At 60.8% G+C, this 25000-nt stretch overlaps 2 non-coding genes across 2 annotated transcripts; both read left to right on the top strand.

The window, feature by feature from the left end:
* Window positions 1-12551: 12551 nt before the first annotated feature.
* On the top strand, window positions 12552-12670 carry LOC131867834 (5S ribosomal RNA). Its single transcript, XR_009366366.1, has one exon. It is a non-coding gene; the product is annotated as a 5S ribosomal RNA (ribosomal RNA).
* Window positions 12671-20500: 7830 nt separating this feature from the next.
* LOC131867828 (5S ribosomal RNA) lies at window positions 20501-20619 on the top strand. The gene has a single exon (XR_009366360.1). It is a non-coding gene; the product is annotated as a 5S ribosomal RNA (ribosomal RNA).
* Window positions 20620-25000: the final 4381 nt, after the last annotated feature.

Genomic DNA, 25000 nt, shown 5'->3' with positions numbered 1-25000 from the left:
GCAAGGCAACCTCCATGGGACATGGAAAAGACTCGAGAAGAGAGCTCGCTCACGGGAGAGAGAAGCCAAGGAGACCACGAGAGTGCTGAGAGTGGGACAGCGCTGAATAGGCGGGAGAAGCCTGCGCGTATAAACGGAGATATATATCCAATTGCAACGAAGGAACGTGCCAAAGATCGAGAACAATGGCAGAAATGCTAGTAACGTGCACTTCGGGACCAACGCATCACCGGAAGACAACCGCCAAACATCGAAAGAGTCGCGATGCTCCGCAACCTACGTGCAAAGCGGTCGCACACCGGGTAAGGGAGTGAGAGCCCCAAACATAGCTGGGCGAGGCGCTCACTCCGCTCTTTAATATCTCGTTAATACCGCCAAGGAAATGGCACAAGCACACACACACAAGCATCCTCGGAAGAGGACAGTTCGAGTGACAGGTCAAATCCAAGAGTTCCGAAGACTACCTCCAGGAACAATCGGGAACAAGACCGATTACAAGTCGTCGAGTCTGTTACTGGGCGAACACGAGATGCGCACAGGAAATCGATCAGCCCTCACAATGGCCCAAGGCCAGAGATCGGACTGCTACGATTTACCCCAACAATCATCGTGCCACTCTTCGCAGAGAGGTGATAGACGCCAACGAGCCCGCGCATAGCAATCGAGGTGTAAAAAGGGCGTTGAAGGCAGGAAGCCTGGACGAAAGAGGCTACGAGGTCACCTCGAAGCGGTCTAAGAATCGGGCGCACTTGGGGCGACTACCAGTGCCAACCCCTTATCCCGCGGTGCGTCCGACACACAGAAATTTCCAAGGCGGCCAAGGAGCCTCCCCGCATAGCAATCGGGGTGTGAGGTTACGGATGCAGCATTGATAGCAATCGAGGTGTGAGGCGAAGGATGCAGAAGTGAGAGCCGAGGGATGTAGCAGAGATAGCAATCGGGGTGTGTGATGCAGAAGAGATAGCAATCGAGGTGTGCGGTGGGAAGGGCCCAGCAGCCAGAATGCATGAAGCGACGGATGAAGCAGTGATGACAACCGGGCTGTGAGGAGAGGAGGGATGCAGCCAAGAAAGCAATCAGGGCTCGAGGCAAGGGATGCATCAAGGATAGCAATCATGTTGTGAGGCGAGATTCCAAAGGCTAAACGTGAGAGGCTGCAGGGTCGACTCAGAGAGGTCTATGCATGTGAGAGGCTGAAAGCAAGGTCGACTCGGAGCGGTCTATGCATCGGGCGCGCTTGGGGCGACTACCAGTGCCAACCCCTTATCCCGCGACGCGTCCGACAAAGAGAACGTTCCAAGGCGGCAGAGGAGGTTACCAGCCGAAGGATGCAGTAGCAATAACAGGTATAGTTCCGCGGCGGCCGAGAAGACTCACCGCATAGGAATCGGGATGCGAGGCGAGGGATGCGGCGGGAAGGCCCCGACGGCTAAACGGAAGAGGCTGCAGGGCCGCCTCGGAATGGTCCAAGCATCGGATGCGATTGGGACGACTACCAGTGCCAACCCCTTATCCCGCGATGCGTCCGATACACAGATAGTTCCAAGGCGGCCGAGGAGCCTCACCGCATATCAATCGGGGTGCGAGGCGAGGGATGGGGCGGGAAGGCCCCAACGGCTAGACGGAAGAGGCTTCAGGGCCACCTCGGAATGGTCCAAGCATCGGACGCGCTTGGGGCGACTGCCAGTGCCAACCCCTTATCCCGCGATGCGTCCGATACACAGATGGTTCCAAGGCGGCCGAGGAGCCTCACCGCATAGCAATCGGGGGTGCGAGGCGAGGGATGGGGCGGGAAGGCCCCAACGGCTAGACGGAAGAGGCTTCAGGGCCGCCTAGGAATGGTCCAAGCATCGGACACGCTTGGGGCGACTACCAGTGACAGCCCCCTATCCCGCGATGCGTCCGATACGAAGATGGTTCCAAGGCGGCCGAGGAGCCTCACCGCATAGCAATCGGGGTGCGAGGTGGGGGATGCGGCGAGATGGCCCCAACGGCTAGACGGAAGAGGCCACAGGGCCGCGTCGGAATAGTCCAAGCATCGGACGCGCTTGGGGCGACTACCAGTGACAACCCCTTATCCCGCGATGCGTCCGATACGAAGATAGTTCCAAGGCGGCCGAGGAGCCTCACCGCATAGCAATCGGGGTGCGAGGTGGGGGATGCGGCGAGATGGCCCCAACGGCTAGACGGAAGAGGCTGCAGGGCCGCCTCGGAATAGTCCAAGCATCGGACGCGCTTGGGGCCACTACCAGTGACAACCCCTTATCCCGCGATGCGTCCGATACGAAGATAGTTCCAAGGCGGCCGAAGAGCCTCACCGCATAGCAATCGGGGTGCGAGGTGGGGGATGCGGCGAGATGGCCCCAACGGCTAGACGGAAGAGGCCACAGGGCCGCCTCGGAATAGTCCAAGCATCGGACGCGCTTGGGGCGACTACCAGTGACAACCCCTTATCCCGCGATGCGTCCGATACGAAGATAGTTCCCAGGCGGCCGAGGAGCCTCACCGCATAGCAATCGGGGTGCGAGGCGAGGGATGCGGCGAGATGGCCCCAAAGGCTAGACGGAAGAGGCTGCAGGGCTGCCTCGGAATAGTCCAAGCATCGGACGCGCTTGGGGCGACTACCACTGCCAACCCCTTATCCCGCGATGCGTCCGATACACAGATAGTTCCGAGGCGGCCGAGGAGGTGGGGGATGCAGCGAGATGGCCCCAACGGCTAGACGGAAGAGGCTGCAGGGCCGCCTCGGAATAGTCCAAGCATCGGACGCGCTTGGGGCGACTACCAGTGACAACCCCTTATCCCGCGATGCGTCCGATACACAGATAGTTCCGAGGCGGCCAAGGAGCCTCACCGCATAGCAATCGTGGTGCGAGGTGGGGGATGCGGCGAGATGGCCCCAACGGCTAGACGGAAGAGGCTGCAGGGCCGCCTCGGAATGGTCCAAGCATCGGATGCGCTTGGGGCGACTACCACTGCCAACCCCTTATCCCGCGATGCGTCCGATACACAGATAGTTCCAAGGCGGCCGAGGAGCCTCACAGCATAGCAATCAGGGTGCGAGGCGAGGGATGCGGCGAGAAAGCCCCAACGGCTAGAGGGAAGAGGCTTCAGGTCCGCCTCGGAATGGTCCAAGCATCGGACGCGCTTGGGGCGACTACCAGTGACAACCCCTTATCCCGCGACGCGTCCGATACACAGATAGTTCCAAGGCGGCCGAGGAGCCTCACCGCATAGCAATCGGGGTGCGAGGCGAGGGATGCGGCGAGAAGGACCCAACGGCTACACGGAAGAGGCTTCGGGGCCGCCTCGGAATGGTCCAAGCATCGGACGCGCTTGGGGCGACTACCAGTGACAACCCCTTATCCCGCGACGCGTCCGATACACAGATAGTTCCAAGGCGGCCGAGGAGCCTCACCGCATAGCAATCGGGGTGCGAGGCGAGGGATGCGGCGAGAAGGACCCAACGGCTAGACGGAAGAGGCTTCGGGGCCGCCTCGGAATGGTCCAAGCATCGGACGCGCTTGGGGCGACTACCAGTGACAACCCCTTATCCCGCGACGCGTCCGATACACAGATAGTTCCAAGGCGGCCGAGGAGCCTCACCGCATAGCAATCGGGGTGCGAGGCGAGGGATGCGGCGAGAAGGACCCAACGGCTAGACGGAAGAGGCTTCGGGTCCGCCTCGGAATGGTCCAAGCATCGGACGCGCTTGGGGCGACTACCAGTGACAACCCCTTATCCCGCGACGCGTCCGATACACAGATAGTTCCAAGGCGGCCGAGGAGCCTCACCGCATAGCAATCGGGGTGCGAGGCGAGGGATGCGGCGAGAAGGACCCAACGGCTAGACGGAAGAGGCTTCGGGTCCGCCTCGGAATGGTCCAAGCATCGGACGCGCTTGGGGCGACTACCAGTGACAACCCCTTATCCCGCGACGCGTCCGATACACAGATAGTTCCAAGGCGGCCGAGGAGCCTCACCGCATAGCAATCGGGGTGCGAGGCGAGGGATGCGGCGAGAAGGACCCAACGGCTAGACGGAAGAGGCTTCGGGTCCGCCTCGGAATGGTCCAAGCATCGGACGCGCTTGGGGCGACTACCAGTGACAACCCCTTATCCCGCGACGCGTCCGATACACAGATAGTTCCGAGGCGGCCGAGGAGCCTCACCGCATAGCAATCGGGGTGCGAGGCGAAGGATGCGGCGAGAAGGACCCAACGGCTAGACGGAAGAGGCTTCGGGTCCGCCTCGGAATGGTCCAAGCATCGGACGCGCTTGGGGCGACTACCAGTGACAACCCCTTATCCCGCGACGCGTCCGATACACAGATAGTTCCAAGGCGGCCGAGGAGCCTCACCGCATAGCAATCGGGGTGCGAGGCGAGGGATGCGGCGAGAAGGACCCAACGGCTAGACGGAAGAGGCTTCAGGGCCGCCTCGGAATGGTCCAAGCATCGAACGCGCTTGGGGCGACTACCAGTGACAACCCCTTATCCCGCGACGCGTCCGATACACAGATAGTTCCGAGGCGGCCGAGGAGCCTCACCGCATAGCAATCGGGGTGCGAGGCGAGGGATGCGGCGAGAAGGACCCAACGGCTAGACGGAAGAGGCTTCAGGGCCGCCTCGGAATGGTCCAAGCATCGGACGTGCTTGGGGCGACTACCAGTGACAACCCCTTATCCCGCGACGCGTCCGATACACAGATAGTTCCGAGGCGGCCGAGGAGCCTCACCGCATAGCAATCGGGGTGCGAGGCGAGGGATGCGGCGAGAAGGACCCAACGGCTAGACGGAAGAGGCTTCAGGGCCGCCTCGGAATGGTCCAAGCATCGGACGCGCTTGGGGCGACTACCAATGACAACCCCTTATCCCGCGACGCGTCCGATACACAGATAGTTCCGAGGCGGCCGAGGAGCCTCACCGCATAGCAATCGGGGTGCGAGGCGAGGGATGCGGCGAGAAGGACCCAACGGCTAGACGGAAGAGGCTTCAGGGCCGCCTCGGAATGGTCCAAGCATCGGACGCGCTTGGGGCGACTACCAGTGACAACCCCTTATCCCGCGACGCGTCCGATACACAGATAGTTCCGAGGCGGCCGAGGAGCCTCACCGCATAGCAATCGGGGTGCGAGGCGAGGGATGCGGCGAGAAGGACCCAACGGCTAGACGGAAGAGGCTTCAGGGCCGCCTCGGAATGGTCCAAGCATCGGACGCGCTTGGGGCGACTACCGTTGCCAACCCCTTATCCCGCGATGCGTCTGATACACAGATAGTTCCGAGGCGGCCGAGGAGCCTCACCGCATAGCAATCGGGTTGCGAGACAGATTATTGGGAAGGGAACCCCCTGGGATGCGGCTCAAGCAGTGCCCAAAGGGACTGGAATGCGGAATCACATCGAGAGACCCAAATGCTATACGAGGGCTCAAATCGAATTATCGATTTGGCCACGACATGGACGCATCGGAACGACTACCTTTGCCGAACCACTCGCAATTGCATCCATACCGAAACCAATAGACATTTCCGTTAGAGCCCTCGCATAGCATTCGGGAATCTCGCATGCCCCTCTAAATCGACCAATGCTGGCGCTCAATGAAAATCCGAGCGCTACCACCGTTCGAGCGCCAGCATTGGTCGAGTTAGAGGGGCACGGGGGAGAATGCTCCAGTCAACACCTCCCCTATATAAGTTATTTGTCCGATTCTCGCACAACCGTAGTCTGCCTCGTCGAATCAAACAACGGTCCCAGATTCCGACTTCCGTTCCGTAGAGACCCAAAAGCTAGATGGAGGCTCGCAAGAAAGAGAGTCGGCGCATAGCAATCGGGTTTCTCGAACGTTTAGGGACCGAGCTCACTTGCGGATAGGGCAAAATCCGCCAAGCAACCCAAAAGCTAGACGGGGGCTCGAATCGAATCGCCTAGGCGGCCACAACAACGACGTGTTGGATCGACTACCAGTGCCAAACCATTCAGCAAGACTAGTCTGTGTCGAGGTCGGATAGAGATTCTCAGAGAGCGCCCGCATAGCATTTAGGAGACCTGCCGCGTCCCTCACACTCGACAAATGGTGGTGCACGTTTATAAATCCGAGCGATCCCAACCCTTTCAAGCACCAACATCGGTCGAGATAGAGGGGCACGGAGGGGGCTGCGTGAGACAACACAGTCCCCTATATAAGTTATTTGTCCGATTCTCACACATCCGAAGAATGGTCATCAAATCGGACAACAGCCCAAACTTCCGACTTCCGTCCCAGAAAGCCCAAGAGCTATCTAAAACGTTCATGGCCGGAACTCGATCGCGGCTATACCAGTCCGCCAAGCAACCCAAAAGCTAGACTGGAGCTCTAGTCGAATCACCTCTGTGGCCATTGCAAGGACGTGTTGGAGCGACTACCATTGCCGAACCATTCCGCAGGTCGAGTCCATACCAAGGCCGCATAGAGATTCACGATGAGCTCCTGCATAGCAATCAGGAGACTTGCCGTGTCCATCACAATCGATAAATCCTGGTGCAAGATTTTTGCATCCGAGCGCTCCAACCAGTCGAGCACCAGCATCAATCGACATAAACGGGCACGGGGGGAGGATGCTCGAGAACACTACCTCCCCTATATAAGTTATTTGTCCGATTCTCAAGCAGCCGAAGTCTGGTCATCGAATCGGGTCAAAGACCACAACTTCCGACTTTACCCACAATGCAAGTCATCGAATCGAACATCGGCCCCCGAGTCGGACTCCATGCGTATGTCAGGTCATCGGACCCAAATTCCGCCTTCCTGCGCATGGCGGGCCATCAATATCAACTCGGTCATCGGACCCAAACTCCGCCTTTTTGCGTATGGCACGCCTTCAAATCGGTCATCGGACCCAAATTCCGCCTTCCTGTGCATGGCGGGCCATCAACATCAACTCGGTCATCGGACCCAAATTCCGCCTTTCTGCGCATGGCACGCCATCAACTCGGTCATCGGACCCAAATTCCGCCTTCCTGCGCATGGCAGGTCATCGGACACAAATTCAGACCTCGCCAATATGCCTACGTATCGAATCGGTCATCGGACCCAACTTCCGACTTCATCCATACTGTAGGGTCTTTGAGGTTGGCGCGGTGCGCTCAACCCAGGGAGTCGACCCATCGAAGCATACACCTCCCCTATATAAGCTATTTGTCCGATTCCCACACCTGTGTAGTTTGCACCTCTGACCAGGACATCGACCCCAACTTCCGAACTCGACTGCAACGACGGCACCAGCGCCTTGGTGCGCACCTTGCGACGCACAGTCCCAACATTCGCCTTCCTGCACATGGCAGGTCATCGGACCCAAATTCCGACCTCGCGAGTATGCCTACATATCGAATCGGTCATCGGACCCAACTTCCGACTTCATCCATACCGTAGGGTCTTTGAGGTTGGCGCGGTGCGCTCAACCCGGGGAGTCGACCCAACGAAGCATACACCTCCCCTATATAAGCTATTTGTCCGATTCCCACACCTGTGTAGTTTGCACCTCCGATCAAGACATCGACCCCAACTTCCGAACTCGCCTCCAACGACCGAACCAGCGCCTTGGTGCGCACCTTGCAACGCACAGTGCCAACATTCGCCTTCCTGCACGTGGCAGGTCATCGGACCCAAATTCCGACCTCGCGAGTATGCCTACATATCGAATCGGTCATCGGACCCAACTTCCGACTTCATCCATACCGTAGGGTCTTTGAGGTTGGCGCGGTGCGCTCAACCCGGGGAGTCGACCCAACGAAGCATACACCTCCCCTATATAAGCTATTTGTCCGATTCCCACACCTGTGTAGCTTGCACCTCCGATCAGGACATCGACCCCAACTTCCGAACTCGACTAAAAAGACCGCACCAGCGCCTTGGTGTGCACCTTGCAACGCACAGTGTCAACATTCGCCTTCCTGCACATGGCAGGTCATCGGACCCAAATTCCGACCTCATGAGCATACCTACTAATCGAATCGGTCATCGGACCCAACTTCCGACTTCATCCATACCGTAGGGTCTTTGAGGTTGGCGCGGTGCGCTCAACCTGGGGAGTCGACCCATCGAAGCATACACCTCCCCTATATAAGCTATTTGTCCGATTCCGACACCTGTGTAGTTTGCACCTCCGCTCAGGACATCGACCCCAACTTCCGAACTCGCCTGCAACGACCGAACCAGCGCCTTGGTGCGCACCAAAAGTGCGCACTTTTGGAGGGCACTTTTCTGCGCTCCAAAGGTGCGCACTTTTGGAGGGCACTTTTTGGAGGGCACTTTTCTGCGCTCCAAAGGTGCGCACTTTTGGAGGGCACTTTTTGGAGGGCACTTTTCTGCGCTCCAAAGGTGCGCACTTTTGGAGGGCACTTTTTGGAGGGCACTTTTCTGCGCTCCAAAGGTGCGCACTTTTGGAGGGCACTTTTTGGAGGGCACTTTTCTGCGCTCCAAAGGTGCGCACTTTTGGAGGGCACTTTTTGGAGGGCACTTTTCTGCGCTCCAAAGGTGCGCACTTTTGGAGGGCACTTTTTGGAGGGCACTTTTCTGCGCTCCAAAGGTGCGCACTTTTGGAGGGCACTTTTTGGAGGGCACTTTTCTGCGCTCCAAAGGTGCGCACTTTTGGAGGGCACTTTTTGGAGGGCACTTTTCTGCGCTCCAAAGGTGCGCACTTTTGGAGGGCACTTTTTGGAGGGCACTTTTCTGCGCTCCAAAGGTGCGCACTTTTGGAGGGCACTTTTTGGAGGGCACTTTTCTGCGCTCCAAAGGTGCGCACTTTTGGAGGGCACTTTTGTGCACTCCAAAGGTGCGCACTTTTGGAGGGCACTTTTCCTGTGCTCCAAAGGTGCACACCTAGGTGAGCACCTTCGACCACACCTTGTAGCACACCAAACTCTGACTTTCGACTTCATCCGCAATGCAGGGTCTTTGAGGTTGGCGCAATGCGCACAACCAGGGGAGTCGACCCATCAAACCCAACACCTCCCCTATATAAGCTATTTGTCTGATTCTCATACATGCGTAGCCTGCAGGAGCAATTAGGACATCGACCCCAACTTTCGGCTTCTAAACGAAAACAAGGTCTTTGAGGTTGGTGTAATGCGAACAACTAGGGGAGTCAACCCATCAAACCCAACACCTCCCCTATATAAGCTATTTGTCTGATTCTCATACATGTGTAGTCTACAGGAGCAATTAGGACATCGACCCCAACTTTTGACTTCTTAACGAAAACAAGGTCTTTGAGGTTGACGTAATGCGCACAACCAGGGGAGTCGACCCATCAAACCCAACACCTCCCCTATATAAGCTATTTGTCCGATTCTCATACATGTGTAGCCTGCAGGAGCCATTAGGACATTGACCCCAACTTTTGACTTCTTAACGAAAACAAGGTCTTTGAGGTTGGCGTAATGCGCACAACCAAGGGAGTTGACCCATCAAACCCAACACCTCCCCTATATAAGCTATTTGTCTGATTCTCATACATGTGTAGCCTGCAACAACGATTAGGACATCCACCCCAACTTCTGAATTCGTCTGCGTTGACCGCACCAAAGGTGCACGCCTTGGTGCTCACCAAAATCCGACTTCCGACTTCTTCTGCTATGCGGGGTCTTTGAGGTTGGCGCAGTGCGCACAACCAGGGGAGTCAACCCACCGAATGCAACACCTCCCCTATATAAGCTATTTGTCTGATTCTCATACATGCGTAGACTGCAGCAATGATTAGGACATCCACCCCAACTTTTGACTTCTTAAACAAGACAGGGTCTTTGAAGTTGGTGCAGTGCACACAACCAGGGGAGTCGACCCATCAAACGCAACACCTCCCCTATATAAAGCTATTTGTCCGATTCTCATACGTGTAGTCTGCAGCAGCGATTAGGACATCGACCCCAACTTCCGAATTCGTTTGCATTGACCGCACCAAAGGTGCACGCCTTGGTGTGCACCCTGGAGTGCACTTTGGTGCTCACCTCGGTGCACACTTTGGTGTGCACCTCGGTGTGCACCAAAGGTGCGCACCTTGGAGCGCACCAAAGGTGTACACTTTGGAGCGCACCACATAGGGTCTTTGAGAGGTTGGCGCAGTGCGCACACCAAGGTGGGTGTTGAGGTGCGTGCCGAGGTGGGTGGGTGCTAGGGTGCGCTCCATGGTGGGTGCCAGGGTGGGTGCGTGCTAGGGTGGATTCCAAAGAGGGTCATAGGGTGGGTGCCAAGGTGGGTTGGTGATATAGTGGGTTCAAAGGTGGGTACTAGGGTGGGTTCCAAGGTGGGTCACAAGTTGGGTGCCAGGATGCGTGGGTGTTAGGTTGGGTGCCAAGGTGGGCTCCTGCGTGGGTGGGTGCTAGGGTGGGTTTCAAGGTGGACGCGAGGGCGGGTGCCAAGGTGGGTAACAAGTTGGGTGTTAGGATGGGTGAGTGCTAGAGTGGGTGCCAAGGTGGGTGGGTGCTAAGGTGGATGCCAAGGTGGTTCACAGGGTGGGTGGGTTCTAGGGTGAGTTCCAAGGTGGGTCACAGGTTCAGTGCTAGGGTGGGTGTCAAGGCGGGTGTCGAGGTGCCTGGGTGCTAGGGTGTGGATGCCAATGTGGGTCATAGGGTGGGTACTAGGGTGGGCTGCAATGTGGGTGCCAAGGTGGGTAACATGCTCGGTGGGTTCTAAATTGGGTGCCAGGGTGGGTGTGCACCCACCTTGCCCGAGGTGGGTGCCAAGGTGCCAGTGTGGGTGGGTGCTAAGGTGGATGCCAAGGTGGGTGAGAAGGTGGGTGATAGGTTGAGTGGTAGGATGGGTGGGTGCCAAGATGGGTCACAGGGTGGGTGCAAGGGTGGGTAGGTGCTAGGGTTGGTGTCAGGGTGGGTGGGTGCTAGGTTGGGTTCCAAGGTGGGTGCGAGGGTGAGTGTCAAGGTGGGTCACAGGTTAGGTGCTAGGATGGGTGAGTGCTAGGGTGCAAAGGTGCCAGGGTGGGTGCTAGGATGGGTCGATGCTAGGGTGAGTGGCAAGGTGGGTCCACAAGTGTCAAGGTGGGTGCCGAGGTGGGTGCCAAGTCGGCGACTGCTATGGTGGATGCCAAGGTGGGTCACGGGGTGGGTGCCAAGTTGCTAGGTTGGGTTCCAAGGTGGGTGCCAACGTGGGTGCTAGGGTGCGTGGGTTAAAGGGTGTGTCACAACGTGGGTGCCAGGATGGGTGCGCACCCACACTGGCCAAGACGGGTGCGGGTGCAAGGTTGGGTTCCAAGCCCGGTCACAGGCTGGGTGCTAGGATGGGTGGGTGCCAAGGTGGGCACCAGGGTGGGTGCACCCACCCTGGCCAAGGTGGGTCACGGGGTGGGTCCTAGGGTGGGTAACGGGGTGGGTACTAAGGTGCGTGCCAAGGTGGGTCATAGGGTGGGTGCCAAGGTGGGCACCAGGGTGGGTGTGCACCAACCCTAGCCAGGGTAGGTCACGGGGTGGTTGTCGGGGTGGGCGTCAAGGAGCCAAGGTGGGTGGCAAGTAGCCAAGTTGCGTGCCAAGGTGGGTGTCAGGGTGGGTGCCAAGGATCCAAGGTGGGTGCCAAGGAACCAAGGTGGGTGTCTGGGTGGGTGCCGAGGTGGGAGCCAGGGTGGGTCCCAAGGTGAGTGCAAAGGTGGGTGCCAGGGTCAAGGTGAGTGCCAATGTGGGTTCCAAGGTGCCAGGGTCAGGGTGAGTGCCAATGTGGGTTCAAAGGTGCTAAGTTGGGTGCGAGGTTGGGTGCGAGGGTGGGTGGGTGCCAAGGTGTGCTAGGTGGAAGCCCGGGTGGGTCGGCATCCCATGGGTGTCGAGTTGGGTGCCTGATGGGTGCTTCTTGTCAAGTTTTAGTCGTCGGGACTCATTTCGAGCCTTAGAGGTCGTTTCTTGTCCGGTTGCCCTGTCTTCGACCTGGGAACCCAATTTTGGTCCTCGGGTCCCATTTTTTTTTGTCTCGCATCCCACTTTTGGCCTGTGGCCTTTTCGGGGTCGATTCTCGTTTTGGGCATCAGAGCATGTTTCTTCTCCTAAAACCCAATATTTGTTTATTAAGTCTCGGAACACATTTTTGTTCTCGTGGACCCATCATGGGTCTTGGAACGCATTTGTGGTCCTTGGGTCCCATTTTGCATCCCGAAACTTGTGTTTTGGTGCTTGATCCCTATTTTGGGTGCCCACCTTGCACCAAGTGCGCACCCGGGGCAAACCGAGCGCCTTGGTGCACCGGGGCAAGATCGAGCGTGCACCCGAGGCGCCCCGAACATGCACCAAGGTGCACTCGGCCCACATGTGAGCGCAGGTCGTTGCGCCCGAGGTGGTGTGTGGGCACCGCGTTGCAGACGGGACACTGCACGCACACGACGCCCCCTCCAGGTGCACGCACGTAGGCCGGGCCGGGTGCACACCCGACGCCCTAGCAAGGTGCGCGCACCCGGGCAGGGCTCACACTTGGCGAACGGGGCGCACTTCGCGAGGGAGGGTGTGCACCTCGACGGGGGTGGGTGGCCGGGGTGGATTCGCACGTGGGTCGCGGTTTGCTAAGTACACACTGCGACAAGCTCATAACGGGTGCGATCATACCAGCATTAGTGCACCGGATCCCATCAGAACTCCGCAGTTAAGCGCGCTTGGGCCGGAGTAGTACTGGGATGGGTGACCTCCCGGGAAGTCCCGGTGTTGCACCCTTTTTTAGTTTTTCGCCGGGCGTCGCAATGCTATTTGAATAAACCTTTTGCCCGTTTGCGTTCTCGTCGGGGCCGGGCCGGGCCGGGGTGCGCTGCCCGCACTACCGCGCGCGCGGGGGCGACACCGAGCGCGCACCCGAGGCACCCCGAGCACACAGGCCACGGTGCAACCCGGGCGTTGTGCGCGCACCCCGGTGCGCCCGAGGTGCTGCGCGCGCACCCAGGTGAAATCGGTGTGCACCTCGGCCAGTGCGCGCTCGGTCGAGTCGCGCACGTTGGCCAAGGTGCACGGTGATGTTTCTTACTCTAAGGTTCCGCACCAGACGCCCGGGACAGGTGAGCGAAGCTGGGCGGGGCCGGGTGCGCGGCCGGGGCAGGTGCACGCAGCTGGAGAGAGCTTTGGAGCACACTTCGGAGCGCACCAATGATGCGCTCCATTCAAAAGTTTCCTGAAAAGGCAAAAAAAGTTGAGATTATAGAATTTCCCACTTGAGAGATTGTAAAAAAAAAAAATTTAAAATGAAGGAAACGCGGGTGCCAAGGTGTGCGCAGCCCAGCCAAGGTGTGCGCACCAAGGCGCCCACCCTGGCGAAGGTGCACGCAAGGTGCGCACCCGAGGCAAACCGGACAATTAACCCAACTTTCGACTTCGCGCGCACCTTGGAGCGCACTTCGGAGCGCTCCTTGGTGCGCACCAATCTTGGGCACCTCGGAGTGCACCATGGCGCCCACCAAGGTGCGCACCCGGGGCAAACCGAGCTCCGACTTCGTGCGCACCTTGGAGCGCACGAAAGGTGCGCACCATGGCGCCCACCAAGGTGCGCAGCCCAGCCAAGGCGTGCGCATCAAGGTGCGCACCCTGGCGAAGGTGCGCACCCGGGGCAAACCGAGCTCCGACTTCGTGCGCACCTTGGAGCGCACAAAAGGTGCGCAACCCAGCCAAGGTGTGCGCACCCCGGTCAAACCGAGCTCCGAATCGTGCGCACCAGAGGTGCACGCCATCGTGCGCACCTTGGAGCACACTTCGGAGCCCTCCTTGGTGCGCGCCGATGTTGCGCACCTCGGAGCGCACCCGGGGAAAACAATGCAATTAACCCGACTTTCGACTTCGTGGGCACCTCGGAGCGCTCTCGGGTTCGCACCTCGGAGCACACCGAGGTGCGCACCTTTGATGCGCTGCCTTCACCAATTTCCAGAAAAGGCAAGAAAACATTGAGAAGGTGTGCGCACCGAGGTGCCCACCCTGGCGAAGGTGCACGCGAGGTGCGCACCCGGGGCAAACCGGGCTCCGACTTCGTGCACGCCGCACCTTGGAGCACACTTCGGAGCGCTCCTTGGTGCGCACCAGGGCGCGCAACCCAGCCGAGGTGCCCACCCCGGCGAAGGTGCACGCGAGGTGCGCACCCGGGGCAAACCGGGCTCCGACTTCGTGCACGCCATGGTGCCCACCGCGGCGAAGGTGCACGCGAGGTGCGCACCCGGGGCAAACCGGGCTCCGACTTCGTGCACGCCGCACCTTGGAGCACACTTCGGAGCGCTCCTTGGTGCGCACCATGGTGCCCACCAGGGCGCGCAACCCCGCCGAAGGTGCACGCGAGGTGCGCACCCGGGGCAAACCGGGCTCCGACTTCGTGCACGCCGCACCTTGGAGCACACTTCGGAGCGCTCCTTGGTGCGCACCATGGTGCCCACCAGGGCGCGCAACCCCGCCGAAGGTGCACGCGAGGTGCGCACCCGGGGCAAACCGGGCTCCGACTTCGTGCACGCCATGGTGCGCACCGCGGCGAAGGTGCGCACCCGGGGCAAACCGGGCTCTGACTTCGTGCACGCCGCACCTTGGAGCACACTTCGGAGCGCTCCTTGGTGCGCACCAGGGCGCGCAACCCAGCCGAGGTGCCCACCCCGGCGAAGGTGCACGCGAGGTGCGTACCCGGGGCAAACCGGGCTCCGACTTCGTGCACGCCGCACCTTGGAGCACACTTCGGAGCGCTCCTTGGTGCGCACCATGGTGCCCACCAGGCCGCGCAACCCAGCCAAGGTGTGCGCACCAAGGTGCACGCGAGGTGCGCACCCGGGGCAAACCGGGGTCCGACTTCGTGCACGCCGCACCTTGGAGCACACATCGGGGCGCTCCCGGGTTCGCACCGGCGTTGCGCACCGTGGTGGGCACCTCGGAGCACACCAAGGTGGGCAGCGAGGTGCGCACCTTTGATGCGATGCCTTCACTAATTTCCATAAAAGGCAAAAAAAAAACGAGATTTTAAAATTTCCGTTTTGAAAGATAGTGAGAAAAAGGGAATGCTGGTGCCATCTTGAGCCCGCCCTGGTGCGCAGCCCAGCCAAGGTGTGCGCACCAAGGTGCCCACCCTGGCGAAGGTGCGCGCCCGGGCAATTAATCCAACTTCCAACTTCGCGCGCGCCAGGGTGGGAGCGCACCCAACAACCGGGCCTGGGAAGAGCCAATGCGAGAAACCCCACCAAACGCTCTGACAAAAAAAGAGGGGGCGCTCCAGTAACCCCGCTTCGGAGCGCACCCTGGGCAAACCCAGCCAAGGTGCCCACCCCGGCCAAGGTGCAGGCGAGGTGCGCACCCGGGGCAAACCGGGCTCCGACAACGTGCACGCCGCACCTTGGAGCACACTTCGTAGCGCTCCCGGGTGCGCACCTCAGAGCACACCAAGGTGGGCAGCGAGGTGCGCACCTTTGATGCGCTGCCTTCACTAATTTCCAGAAAAGGCAAAAAAAAAAGGAGATTTTAAAATTTCCGTTTTGAAAGATAGTGAAAAAAACGGAACGCGCGTGCCATCTTGAGCCCGCCCTGGTGCGCAGCCCAGGTAAGGTGCCCACCCTGGCAAAGGTGCGCACCCGGGCAATTAACCCTACTTCCGACTTCGTGCGCGCCAGGGTGGCAACCGGGCCTCGGAAGAGCCAATGCGAGAAACCCCACCAAACGCTCCGACAAAAAAAGAGGCGGCGCTCCAATAACCCCGCTTCGGAGCGCAGCCGGGGCAAACCCAGCCAAGGTGCCCACCCCGACGAAGGTGCACGCGAGGTGCGCACCCGGGGCAAACCGGGCTCCGACAACGTGCACGCAGCACCTTGGAGCACACTTCGAAGCACTCCCGGGTGCCCACCGGCGTTGCGCACCGTGGTGGGCAGCGAGGTGCGCACCTTTGATGCGCTGCCTTCACTAATTTCCAGAAAAAGGCAAAAAAAAATGAGATTTTAAAATTTCCGTTTTGAAAGATAGTGAAAAAAAAGGAACGCGGGTGCCATCTTGAGCCCGCCCTGGTGCGCAGCCCAGGCAAGGCATGCGCACCAAGGTGCCCACCCGAGGTGCACACCCGGGGCAAACCGGGCTCCGACTTCGTGCAGGCCGCACCTTGGAGCACACTTCGGAGCGCTCCTTGGTGCGCACCATGGTGCCCACCAGGGCGCGCAACCCAGCCAAGGTCTGCACACCAAGGTGCCCACCCCGGCGAAGGTGCACGCGAGGTGCGCACCCGGGGCAAACCGGGCTCCGACTTCGTGCACGCCATGGTGCCCACCGCGGCGAAGGTGCACGCGAGGTGCGCACCCGGGGCAAACCGGGCTCCGACTTCGTGCACGCCGCACCTTGGAGCACACTTCGGAGCGCTCCTTGGTGCGCACCATGGTGCCCACCAGGGCGCGCAACCCAGCCAAGGTGTGCGCACCAAGGTGCACGCGAGGTGCGCACCCGGGGCAAACCGGGGTCCGACTTCGTGCACGCCGCACCTTGGAGCACACATCGGAGCGCTCCCAGGTTCGCACCAGCGTTGCGCACCTTTGATGCGCTGCCTTCACTAATTTCCAGAAAAGGCAAAAAAAAACGAGATTTTAAAATTTCCGTTCTGAAAGATAGTGAAAAAAACGGAACGCGGGTGCCATCTTGAGCCCTTCCTGGTGCGCAGCCCAGGCAAGTTGTGCGCACCAAGGTGCCCACCCTGGCGGAGGTGCGCGCCCGGGGCAATCCGGGCTCCGACTTCGTGCACTGCATGGTGCCCACCAAGGCGCGCAACCCAGCCAAGGTGCCCACCGCAGCGAAGGTGCACGCGAGGTGCGCACGCGAGGTGCGCACGCGAGGTGCACACCCGGGGCAAACCGGGCTCCGACTTCGTGCACGCCGCACCTTGGAGCACACTTCAGAGCGCTCCTTGGTGCGCACCAGGGCGCGCAACCCAGCCGAGGTGCCCACCCCGGCGAAGGTGCACGCGAGGTGCGCACCCGGGGCAAACCGGGCTCCGACTTCGTGCACGCCATGGTGCCCACCGCGGCGAAGGTGCGCACCCGGGGCAAACCGGGCTCCGACTTCGTGCACGCCGCACCTTGGAGCACACTTCGGAGCGCTCCTTGGTGCGCACCATGGTGCCCACCAGGCCGCGCAACCCAGCCAAGGTGTGCGCACCAAGGTGCACGCGAGGTGCGCACCCGGGGCAAACCGGGGTCCGACTTCGTGCACGCCGCACCTTGGAGCACACATCGGGGCGCTCCCGGGTTCGCACCGGCGTTGCGCACCGTGGTGGGCACCTCGGAGCACACCAAGGTGGGCAGCGAGGTGCGCACCTTTGATGCGATGCCTTCACTAATTTCCATAAAAGGCAAAAAAAAAACGAGATTTTAAAATTTCCGTTTTGAAAGATAGTGAGAAAAAGGGAATGCTGGTGCCATCTTGAGCCCGCCCTGGTGCGCAGCCCAGCCAAGGTTTGCGCACCAAGGTGCCCACCCTGGCGAAGGTGCGCGCCCGGGCAATTAACCCAACTTCCAACTTCGCGCGCGCCAGGGTGGGAGCGCACCCAACAACCGGGCCTGGGAAGAGCCAATGCGAGAAACCCCACCAAACTCTCTGACAAAAAAAGAGGGGGCGCTCCAGTAACCCCGCTTCGGAGCGCACCCTGGGCAAACCCAGGCAAGGTGCCCACCCCGGCCAAGGTGCAGGCGAGGTGCGCACCCGGGGCAAACCGGGCTCCGACAACGTGCACGCCGCACCTTGGAGCACACTTCGTAGCGCTCCCGGGTGCGCACCTCAGAGCACACCAAGGTGGGCAGCGAGGTGCGCACCTTTGATGCGCTGCCTTCACTAATTTCCAGAAAAGGCAAAAAAAAAAGGAGATTTTAAAATTTCCGTTTTGAAAGATAGTGAAAAAAACGGAACGCGCGTGCCATCTTGAGCCCGCCCTGGTGCGCAGCCCAGGTAAGGTGCCACCCTGGCAAAGGTGCGCACCCGGGCAATTAACCCTACTTCCGACTTCGTGCGCGCCAGGGTGGCAACCGGGCCTCGGAAGAGCCAATGCGAGAAACCCCACCAAACGCTCCGACAAAAAAAGAGGCGGCGCTCCAATAACCCCGCTTCGGAGCGCAGCCGGGGCAAACCAAGCCAAGGTGCCCACCCCGACGAAGGTGCACGCGAGGTGCGCACCCGGGGCAAACCGGGCTCCGACAACGTGCACGCAGCACCTTGGAGCACACTTCGAAGCACTCCCGGGTGCCCACCGGCGTTGCGCACCGTGGTGGGCAGCGAGGTGCGCACCTTTGATGCGCTGCCTTCACTAATTTCCAGAAAAAGGCAAAAAAAAATGAGATTTTAAAATTTCCGTTTTGAAAGATAGTGAAAAAAAAGGAACGCGGGTGCCATCTTGAGCCCGCCCTGGTGCGCAGCCCAGGCAAGGCATGCGCACCAAGGTGCCCACCCGAGGTGCACACCCGGGGCAAACCGGGCTCCGACTTCGTGCAGGCCGCACCTTGGAGCACACTTCGGAGCGCTCCTTGGTGCGCACCATGGTGCCCACCAGGGCGCACCCGAGGCAAACCGGGCTCCGACTTCGTGCACGCCGCACCTTGGAGCACACATCGGAGCGCTCCCAGGTTCGCACCAGCGTTGCGCACCTTTGATGCGCTGCCTTCACTAATTTCCAGAAAAGGCAAAAAAAAACGATATTTTAAAATTTCCGTTCTGAAAGATAGTGAAAAAAACGGAACGCGGGTGCCATCTTGAGCCCTTCCTGATGCGCAGCCCAGGCAAGTTGTGCGCACCAAGGTGCCCACCCTGGCGGAGGTGCGCGCCCGGGGCAAACCGGGCTCCGACTTCGTGCACTGCATGGTGCCCACCAAGGCGCGCAACCCAGCCAAGGTGCCCACCGCAGCGAAGGTGCACGCGAGGTGCGCACCCGAGGTGCACACCCGGGGCAAACCGGGCTCCGACTTCGTGCACGCCGCACCTTGGAGCACACTTCAGAGCGCTCCTTGGTACGCACCAGGGCGCGCAACCCAGCCAAGGTGCTCACCCCGGCGAAGGTGCACGCGAGGTGCGCACCCGGGGCAAACCGGGCTCGGACTTCGTGCACGCCGCACCTTGGAGCACACATCGGAGCGCTCCCGGGTTCGCACCAGCATTGCGCACCTTTGATGCGCTGCCTTCACTAATTTCCAGAAAAGGCAAAAAAAAGAAAAAAATGAGATTTTAAAATTTCCGTTTTGAAAGATAGTGAAAAAAACGGAACGCGGGTGCCATCTTGAGCCCGCCCTGGTGTGCAGCCCAGGCAAGTTGTGCGCACCAAGGCACCCACCCTGGCCAAGGTGGGTCACGGGGTGGGTCCTAGGGTGGGTAACGGGGTGGGTACTAAGGTGCGTGCCAAGGTGGGTCATAGGGTGGGTGCCAAGGTGGGCACCAGGGTGGGTGTGCACCAACCCTAGCCAGGGTAGGTCACGGGGTGGTTGTCGGGGTGGGCGTCAAGGAGCCAAGGTGGGTGGCAAGTAGCCAAGTTGCGTGCCAAGGTGGGTGTCGGGGTGGGTGCCAAGGATCCAAGGTGGGTGCCAAGGAACCAAGGTGGGTGTCTGGGTGGGTGCCGAGGTGGGAGCCAGGGTGGGTCCCAAGGTGAGTGCAAAGGTGGGTGCCAGGGTCAAGGTGAGTGCCAATGTGGGTTCCAAGGTGCCAGGGTCAGGGTGAGTGCCAATGTGGGTTCAAAGGTGCTAAGTTGGGTGCGAGGTTGGGTGCGAGGGTGGGTGGGTGCCAAGGTGTGCTAGGTGGAAGCCCGGGTGGGTCGGCATCCCATGGGTGTCGAGTTGGGTGCCTGATGGGTGCTTCTTGTCAAGTTTTAGTCGTCGGGACTCATTTCGAGCCTTAGAGGTCGTTTCTTGTCCGGTTGCCCTGTCTTCGACCTGGGAACCCAATTTTGGTCCTCGGGTCCCATTTTTTTTTGTCTCGCATCCCACTTTTGGCCTGTGGCCTTTTCGGGGTCGATTCTCGTTTTGGGCATCAGAGCATGTTTCTTCTCCTAAAACCCAATATTTGTTTATTAAGTCTCGGAACACATTTTTGTTCTCGTGGACCCATCATGGGTCTTGGAACGCATTTGTGGTCCTTGGGTCCCATTTTGCATCCCGAAACTTGTGTTTTGGTGCTTGATCCCTATTTTGGGTGCCCACCTTGCACCAAGTGCGCACCCGGGGCAAACCGAGCGCCTTGGTGCACCGGGGCAAGATCGAGCGTGCACCCGAGGCGCCCCGAACATGCACCAAGGTGCACTCGGCCCACATGTGAGCGCAGGTCGTTGCGCCCGAGGTGGTGTGTGGGCACCGCGTTGCAGACGGGACACTGCACGCACACGACGCCCCCTACAGGTGCACGCACGTAGGCCGGGCCGGGTGCACACCCGACGCCCTAGCAAGGTGCGCGCACCCGGGCAGGGCTCACACTTGGCGAACGGGGCGCACTTCGCGAGGGAGGGTGTGCACCTCGACGGGGGTGGGTGGCCGGGGTGGATTCGCACGTGGGTCGCGGTTTGCTAAGTACACACTGCGACAAGCTCATAACGGGTGCGATCATACCAGCGTTAGTGCACCGGATCCCATCAGAACTCCGCAGTTAAGCGCGCTTGGGCCGGAGTAGTACTGGGATGGGTGACCTCCCGGGAAGTCCCGGTGTTGCACCCTTTTTTAGTTTTTCGCCGGGCATCGCAATGCTATTTGAATAAACCTTTTGCCCGTTTGCGTTCTCGTCGGGGCCGGGCCGGGCCGGGGTGCGCTGCCCGCACTACCGCGCGCACGGGGGCGACACCGAGCGCGCACCCGAGGCGCCCCGAGCACACAGGCCACGGTGCAACCCGGGCGTTGTGCGCGCACCCCGGTGCGCCCGAGGTGCTGCGCGCGCACCCAGGTGAAATCGGTGTGCACCTCGGCCAGTGCGCGCTCGGTCGAGTCGCGCACGTTGGCCAAGGTGCACGGTGATGTTTCTTACTCTAAGGTTCCGCACCAGACGCCCGGGACAGGTGAGCGAAGCTGGGCGGGGCCGGGTGCGCGGCCGGGGCAGGTGCACGCAGCTGGAGAGAGCTTTGGAGCACACTTCGGAGCGCACCAATGATGCGCTCCATTCAAAAGTTTCCTGAAAAGGCAAAAAAAGTTGAGATTATAGAATTTCCCACTTGAGAGATTGTAAAAAAAAAAAATTTAAAATGAAGGAAACGCGGGTGCCAAGGTGTGCGCAGCCCAGCCAAGGTGTGCGCACCAAGGCGCCCACCCTGGCGAAGGTGCACGCAAGGTGCGCACCCGAGGCAAACCGGACAATTAACCCAACTTTCGACTTCGCGCGCACCTTGGAGCGCACTTCGGAGCGCTCCTTGGTGCGCACCAATCTTGGGCACCTCGGAGTGCACCATGGCGCCCACCAAGGTGCGCACCCGGGGCAAACCGAGCTCCGACTTCGTGCGCACCTTGGAGCGCACGAAAGGTGCGCACCATGGCGCCCACCAAGGTGCGCAGCCCAGCCAAGGCGTGCGCATCAAGGTGCGCACCCTGGCGAAGGTGCGCACCCGGGGCAAACCGAGCTCCGACTTCGTGCGCACCTTGGAGCGCACAAAAGGTGCGCAACCCAGCCAAGGTGTGCGCACCCCGGTCAAACCGAGCTCCGAATCGTGCGCACCAGAGGTGCACGCCATCGTGCGCACCTTGGAGCACACTTCGGAGCCCTCCTTGGTGCGCGCCGATGTTGCGCACCTCGGAGCGCACCCGGGGAAAACAATGCAATTAACCCGACTTTCGACTTCGTGGGCACCTCGGAGCGCTCTCGGGTTCGCACCTCGGAGCACACCGAGGTGCGCACCTTTGATGCGCTGCCTTCACCAATTTCCAGAAAAGGCAAGAAAACATTGAGAAGGTGTGCGCACCGAGGTGCCCACCCTGGCGAAGGTGCACGCGAGGTGCGCACCCGGGGCAAACCGGGCTCCGACTTCGTGCACGCCGCACCTTGGAGCACACTTCGGAGCGCTCCTTGGTGCGCACCAGGGCGCGCAACCCAGCCGAGGTGCCCACCCCGGCGAAGGTGCACGCGAGGTGCGCACCCGGGGCAAACCGGGCTCCGACTTCGTGCACGCCATGGTGCCCACCGCGGCGAAGGTGCACGCGAGGTGCGCACCCGGGGCAAACCGGGCTCCGACTTCGTGCACGCCGCACCTTGGAGCACACTTCGGAGCGCTCCTTGGTGCGCACCATGGTGCCCACCAGGGCGCGCAACCCCGCCGAAGGTGCACGCGAGGTGCGCACCCGGGGCAAACCGGGCTCCGACTTCGTGCACGCCGCACCTTGGAGCACACTTCGGAGCGCTCCTTGGTGCGCACCATGGTGCCCACCAGGGCGCGCAACCCCGCCGAAGGTGCACGCGAGGTGCGCACCCGGGGCAAACCGGGCTCCGACTTCGTGCACGCCATGGTGCGCACCGCGGCGAAGGTGCGCACCCGGGGCAAACCGGGCTCCGACTTCGTGCACGCCGCACCTTGGAGCACACTTCGGAGCGCTCCTTGGTGCGCACCAGGGCGCGCAACCCAGCCGAGGTGCCCACCCCGGCGAAGGTGCACGCGAGGTGCGTACCCGGGGCAAACCGGGCTCCGACTTCGTGCACGCCGCACCTTGGAGCACACTTCGGAGCGCTCCTTGGTGCGCACCATGGTGCCCACCAGGCCGCGCAACCCAGCCAAGGTGTGCGCACCAAGGTGCACGCGAGGTGCGCACCCGGGGCAAACCGGGGTCCGACTTCGTGCACGCCGCACCTTGGAGCACACATCGGGGCGCTCCCGGGTTCGCACCGGCGTTGCGCACCGTGGTGGGCACCTCGGAGCACACCAAGGTGGGCAGCGAGGTGCGCACCTTTGATGCGATGCCTTCACTAATTTCCATAAAAGGCAAAAAAAAAACGAGATTTTAAAATTTCCGTTTTGAAAGATAGTGAGAAAAAGGGAATGCTGGTGCCATCTTGAGCCCGCCCTGGTGCGCAGCCCAGCCAAGGTGTGCGCACCAAGGTGCCCACCCTGGCGAAGGTGCGCGCCCGGGCAATTAACCCAACTTCCAACTTCGCGCGCGCCAGGGTGGGAGCGCACCCAACAACCGGGCCTGGGAAGAGCCAATGCGAGAAACCCCACCAAACGCTCTGACAAAAAAAGAGGGGGCGCTCCAGTAACCCCGCTTCGGAGCGCACCCTGGGCAAACCCAGCCAAGGTGCCCACCCCGGCCAAGGTGCAGGCGAGGTGCGCACCCGGGGCAAACCGGGCTCCGACAACGTGCACGCCGCACCTTGGAGCACACTTCGTAGCGCTCCCGGGTGCGCACCTCAGAGCACACCAAGGTGGGCAGCGAGGTGCGCACCTTTGATGCGCTGCCTTCACTAATTTCCAGAAAAGGCAAAAAAAAAAGGAGATTTTAAAATTTCCGTTTTGAAAGATAGTGAAAAAAACGGAACGCGCGTGCCATCTTGAGCCCGCCCTGGTGCGCAGCCCAGGTAAGGTGCCCACCCTGGCAAAGGTGCGCACCCGGGCAATTAACCCTACTTCCGACTTCGTGCGCACCAGGGTGGCAACCGGGCCTCGGAAGAGCCAATGCGAGAAACCCCACCAAACGCTCCGACAAAAAAAGAGGCGGCGCTCCAATAACCCCGCTTCGGAGCGCAGCCGGGGCAAACCCAGCCAAGGTGCCCACCCCGACGAAGGTGCACGCGAGGTGCGCACCCGGGGCAAACCGGGCTCCGACAACGTGCACGCAGCACCTTGGAGCACACTTCGAAGCACTCCCGGGTGCCCACCGGCGTTGCGCACCGTGGTGGGCAGCGAGGTGCGCACCTTTGATGCGCTGCCTTCACTAATTTCCAGAAAAAGGCAAAAAAAAATGAGATTTTAAAATTTCCGTTTTGAAAGATAGTGAAAAAAAAGGAACGCGGGTGCCATCTTGAGCCCGCCCTGGTGCGCAGCCCAGGCAAGGCATGCGCACCAAGGTGCCCACCCGAGGTGCACACCCGGGGCAAACCGGGCTCCGACTTCGTGCAGGCCGCACCTTGGAGCACACTTCGGAGCGCTCCTTGGTGCGCACCATGGTGCCCACCAGGGCGCGCAACCCAGCCAAGGTCTGCACACCAAGGTGCCCACCCCGGCGAAGGTGCACGCGAGGTGCGCACCCGGGGCAAACCGGGCTCCGACTTCGTGCACGCCATGGTGCCCACCGCGGCGAAGGTGCACGCGAGGTGCGCACCCGGGGCAAACCGGGCTCCGACTTCGTGCACGCCGCACCTTGGAGCACACTTCGGAGCGCTCCTTGGTGCGCACCATGGTGCCCACCAGGGCGCGCAACCCAGCCAAGGTGTGCGCACCAAGGTGCACGCGAGGTGCGCACCCGGGGCAAACCGGGGTCCGACTTCGTGCACGCCGCACCTTGGAGCACACATCGGAGCGCTCCCAGGTTCGCACCAGCGTTGCGCACCTTTGATGCGCTGCCTTCACTAATTTCCAGAAAAGGCAAAAAAAAACGAGATTTTAAAATTTCCGTTCTGAAAGATAGTGAAAAAAACGGAACGCGGGTGCCATCTTGAGCCCTTCCTGGTGCGCAGCCCAGGCAAGTTGTGCGCACCAAGGTGCCCACCCTGGCGGAGGTGCGCGCCCGGGGCAATCCGGGCTCCGACTTCGTGCACTGCATGGTGCCCACCAAGGCGCGCAACCCAGCCAAGGTGCCCACCGCAGCGAAGGTGCACGCGAGGTGCGCACCCGAGGTGCACACCCGGGGCAAACCGGGCTCCGACTTCGTGCACGCCGCACCTTGGAGCACACTTCAGAGCGCTCCTTGGTGCGCACCAGGGCGCGCAACCCAACCAAGGTCTGCACACCAAGGTGCTCACCCCGGCGAAGGTGCACGCGAGGTGCGCACCCGGGGCAAACCGGGCTCGGACTTCGTGCACGCCGCACCTTGGAGCACACATCGGAGCGCTCCCGGGTTCGCACCAGCATTGCGCACCTTTGATGCGCTCCAATAACCCCACTTCGGAGCGCACCAGAAACCGCAC

This window comes from Cryptomeria japonica, unplaced genomic scaffold (genome assembly GCF_030272615.1).
Source record: "Cryptomeria japonica unplaced genomic scaffold, Sugi_1.0 HiC_scaffold_185, whole genome shotgun sequence".
Classification (NCBI taxonomy): domain Eukaryota; kingdom Viridiplantae; phylum Streptophyta; class Pinopsida; order Cupressales; family Cupressaceae; genus Cryptomeria; species Cryptomeria japonica.
This window is presented reverse-complemented; position numbering and strand designations above follow the sequence as displayed.